General features: G+C 42.8%; 1 long non-coding RNA gene across 2 annotated transcripts; it reads right to left on the reverse strand.

Annotated features, from left to right (window-relative positions):
* Positions 1–497: 497 nt before the first annotated feature.
* Positions 498–4,409, reverse strand: LOC121481829. 2 transcript variants are annotated; one of them, XR_005985435.1, is made up of 3 exons: positions 4,335–4,409; positions 2,111–4,104; positions 498–1,494 (listed from the first exon to the last, which is right to left on the reverse strand). It is a non-coding gene; the product is annotated as an uncharacterized LOC121481829 (long non-coding RNA). The 2 variants fall into 2 exon arrangements; XR_005985436.1 differs by lacking the exon at positions 4,335–4,409 and having other exon boundaries at positions 2,111–2,975; positions 3,915–4,248.
* Between the last annotated feature and the right edge of the window lie 513 nt (positions 4,410–4,922).

Here is a 4,922-nt window from a genome sequence, read left to right on the forward strand (position 1 = left end):
CTGCAAGGCAACAAGTTAATGTGCTGGTCACACATGTGTAGAAGGAGAAGCACCAAACCTGGAAGTCAGATCACCTTAGCCATACTGCTTTCCAAGCTCCCATTCCCCAGAGGACAGCACACTGAGGGCTTGATGCTGTGTGTGCGCTGAGGGCTGACACTACACTGCTAAATACAAAATTAGGAGACATGAGACCTTACATGGGATACAAATCTGTTCCTCCTCCATGAGTGGAGGTGGAGGGAGAAAGACAGACATACAGACAAAGAGACAGAGAGACAGAAAGAGACAGAGAAAGGATGGTGGGAGAGAGAAAGAGATATCCTTTTATTCTGGAATCCTTTGCAGGGAAAAGGCAAGGCATCTAGATGTATAACACTTGGAATGTAAGCAAATGGCTCTGAGGTAGATAGATGTTTTCAGTCCTTCTAATTCCTGAGGCATTTTTACTATTCGAATAATTTAACTCAGGTTACAAGTATTCTTTATTCAGAAAACCCAGGCTTTTCAGAAATATGAAAATATTCATAGAAAGTTTAACATCAAGAGAAGGCATTAGGATTTCTTGAGATTTAAAACAAACAAATTGCAGGGATTTGGGGTTGTTTATTTGGAGGTAAAGAAAAAGAAAGGAGTTTCCCTTTTTATAAACAAACTTAGTTTACTAGAGCTTAACTAAAAGATGGTATTTTGTTGGGAAACACACAATGACAAAATAAATGATAATGTTAATAGAATGTTCCGGAATTCCAGCATGTAAGTTACTGGCATCATCTCAGGCACTATTTTTGTGATACATTTGGAAACACTTTGCACGTTAACATACATCTATTTGACATTTTTCACACCTAGTGTGGGAGTACACGTGGCTGAGAGCATACTGTGTTTTCTTGTCTTGATGACTTATCCACTAAGATGTCATATTATATCTGATCTCAACTTCTTTTTGGGCATCTTCCCTCTGTTCTGTTGTCTTAGGGGCTCCATCTTTATTACAAATAGAAACATGCAGCATCTCTAGGAAATTCAGATCCATCCAGGTCTCATTGACACAGAACCCAGTTGCCATTATCAGTGAGAGTCACATTGATAATGTAATTGATCAGGTTGGGGTACCATGTCTTGCCTGAAACTTTAACCCTGTACTTGGAAATATTTTGATCCATCCACTTCATACCTCCTGTGTTCTCCTTGAATACACTCATTACTGCTCCTTGATTGATCTGAAGCTTCTTTTTGGCTGCTGAATAGTGCTTGGCCTTTTCCAAAGGATCAATGCTCATACCTTTGGGACAGATGTTAATGATGCCAATGCCATGCTGGTGCCACACTAATATCTATTCTTATTCATCCATTTGGGATTTAAACACCTCTATTTTCCAAATGTTTTTGATTTCTGTGCTATTTTTGAGAGGGTGCTATTTAGCCTTATACTCATGAATCATTCCTGTTGCTTTGATGCTTATCTTCTTCCACGCTGCCATCAGCTTCCCACTGGTGGAGGCAACAACAAAACATAAATGATAAGGAGTATTGGCTTCATTTCTGAAGGGTATTAGCAAATTTCATCATCAGACTCCCCCATAACCCAAGAACCTAATTTATAGGAACTAGTGACAGCCTAGTAGGACTCAAACTAAACCAAGTAGCCAAGTTTAGTTACCCCACACCAAATTTTATAACCAAAATGAATTGGTTGAATCACTGATGCCCAAAACACTCAAGGACATGTTCAAGGTGTAGGATTCTTCTAGGGGTGCCTATGATCCTTATTCATTCTTGTAATGAAAGGCTTGATTCTTATAAATTTATTCATTTCCTCAAGATAGTTATTATCAATGGAAATGGGCAAAGATCATTTCAAACCTGTGTTTGAAATGGCATTTGTGACTAGGCTATGATGTATATACGGAGAATTGTCTCAAAACAAACTCCTCTTTAGATATAGCACATATCTACTCAAAATCAAAACACCCCAAATACACTTCAGTTTCTTGAAGTACACCTCTGGTATAGCCTTTTTTGAGTACCATAATTGATTCCATTCTTAGTGATGTTGTTTCTTCATCTAGAAATAATTTAAACAATCCCTTGAAACAGAGATACTTACTGAATTTTTTTAAATTTGAAAATCTGGCATGGATCAACTTGGGAAATCTAGGCTGATGTCTCTTTTGATCCATTTCTGTAGAACTCTTGCCTCCTTTGGCTTCTTTCTTGCAGGTTCTACTCCTGGGTCAGTGATGCTGCCACCTGGATAGTAATCCATTGGAACTATGGTACTTACAGTATGCTACTAGACAAGTTTCTCACATTGCCTGCTTTCTCTCCTCCTGGTCTTCCTCAGGCGGTCTCCTGTGATGTTGTCTGGGAGTTGGGAGGAGGTGGAAGTGTAGATAGATTGGTCTCTTGAACTGGGGACGTCTTTTTGTCATGCATTCAGAATATCTATCAACTTCATAGGTCAGCGAAATAATGGCAAGGCTCTCAGGTGATAAGGTCCTTGAAATATAGGTTGTAGATTATTGTGGAAAGAGAGGTGAGCCAGAGTTGGGCAAACCAGACATTATTTTTTAAGGGATACAGACTCGGGAGAGAATTCTGGTCTTCTGGAGGCACAGCACATTGTTTCAATGCTTCCATTCAGAATCACCCCCTTGGCTGCAGCTAAGCTGAAATCACCATTACAGTTGCTGCACCATTCAAACTTATCAAGGTGCAGCAACTCATTTATTTAAAACTATAATGACCGTGTCTTATACATATCTCTGTACCAAAGAGTTTATAAGAGTTTAGGGGAAAAGAAACTGAATGTCATGAAAGATCAGGCTACAGTACAATTGAATACACGTAAGTATAGACAAACCTGTGTCTATACTTTCAGAGCACACTGAAAGTTTGAGTGTGGATATAGACTCGAGTTCACAAGTTAGCGTGGAACACTGGTTTAGGGTGGTTGGGAGATCTATCCAGTTCTTAGAGACGTTAGGTCATGTTAAAAGGAAAGAAAGGCATATTGATTATTTCTCAAGAAATTACATCCTTCTTCAAAACCTGGACTAATTCCAATCTGGCCTCCCAAAACAAAAGTCTATCCATCAAATACAGTGAATTTATAGGAAGAGTGAAATACAAAATCAGCTCCCTAAGGGTAAAGTCATGGCTGTTGGCCAAAGAAGTTTGCTTTGTGAAAATGATGATCAAGGCCAATTTTGTTTATATAATTGCTTTTCTTCTCTTCTTTCTTTCTCTCCCTCGTCCTCTCTTTTTCTATATATATTTCTGATTTGTCCCACATGAATTACATGATTGTATGATTATGAACAACTCTCTCAACCTTTTTTGTGTTCTTCCATCTGGAAATGCTAGAATTTAATTACGTGACTTTTTAAACTCCTTTTCAACTCGGGGTGCCTGGGTGGTTCAATCAGTTAAGCATCTGTAGTTGGTAAGGCCATGATCTCAGGGTCCTTGTGTGCTCTCTCTCTCTCTCTCTCTCACCGTGTCTCAAATAAATAAATAAAATCTAAAAAAATAAAATAAAAAATAAAATAAAACCCTCTTTTCGATTCTAACATTCTACTCCTACATCAAATAATTAGGCATTGGTCCGTTTTTCCAAACACTCAAATCTGAATAGAGGAAAACTAAAGAATTGAATAGCAGACTGATAATATTCTAACTAGGTACTGATTCCAGAAGTTCTCATATCGTGAGCTTTGGGCTTTTTTTTTACAAAATAAGGAAGAAAGATGAAGGAATTGATCATTATACTTTGCAATATGTTGGCCTTTTTAAAAATAGTTTTCAGTGACTTCTCATATTTATCCACACCACAGATAGGCCCGAAAGAAAACTAAACATTTGGAAAAAGTATTTCACCATCTAACAAAAAAGAAAAGAGAGAGACTAACTGCTTTTCACGGATTTCCTCTGGATGCAGAATTTCATGACAACTCTATAATCCATCCCGATTTAAGGAAAAAATACATATATCATTAATTGTTTTCAAGCACTTCCTAGGTAGATCACTGCAAAGGGAAGTCTAGGGAACACGAAGGTTTATAGAAGACACCCCTTGCCTCGAAAATCCTGAAGATCCACCTGGAGAGAGAAAACACGTTCATAAAAAAGAGCAAACAGTACGTCGTGTGAGGCGGGACAATAAGCCCCAAAAACACAGCAACAAGCCGCGGAAGAACCGGGACGCGGCGCTCAGGTGCGGCTCTTCCCGCCCCCCCCCCCAGGTGCTCAGCAGAAGCCAGACTGTGGGGCCACCGCATTCTGCACCAGCCCCCCCGCCCCCCGCGGCCAAAAGAAAAGAAATCTCTGACCTCTCTTCTCCTTCGTCGCCCTCCATGACAACGCGGAAAATGAAGCCCATCCCCGCAGGTCTTCAGAGGTCGTCGCCTGCGTTACGGGGGCGGGGGCGGGGGCGGGGGCGGGGGCGGGAGCCGCAGGTGCCTTCCCTCGAGCCCCGTGCGCCTGCGCCGGGGTCCGCGCCGCCCCGGCCTCGCCTGGCCCGGGAAGGGGAGCGCGCTGGGGCGGGGCGGGGCGGGGAGGGGCGGGGAGGGGCGCGGCGCGGCGGGGCGGAGCCTGCCCCGGGCTGGAGCCGCAGGGGAGAGCTCGTTGCCCGGGGACCACGCTCAGGTTGCGCTCAGCCTAGAGAAAACAAAACGAGGGTGTGCGAGTAGAAAGGTTGTCCTTCCTTCCCTCCCTCCCTCCCTCCCTCCCTCCCTCCTTCCTTCCCTCCCTCCCTCTTTCCTTCCTTCTGTCCTTTCCCTCCCTCCTTCCCTCCTTCCTTCCCTCCTTCCCTCCTTCCTTCCTTCTCTCCTTCCTTCCTTCCTTCCTTCCTTCCCTCCCTCCCTCCCTCCCTCCCTCCCTCCCTCCTCCCTCCCTCCCTCTTTCCTTCCTTCTGTCCT

This window comes from Vulpes lagopus, chromosome 24 (genome assembly GCF_018345385.1).
Source record: "Vulpes lagopus strain Blue_001 chromosome 24, ASM1834538v1, whole genome shotgun sequence".
NCBI lineage: Eukaryota > Metazoa > Chordata > Mammalia > Carnivora > Canidae > Vulpes > Vulpes lagopus.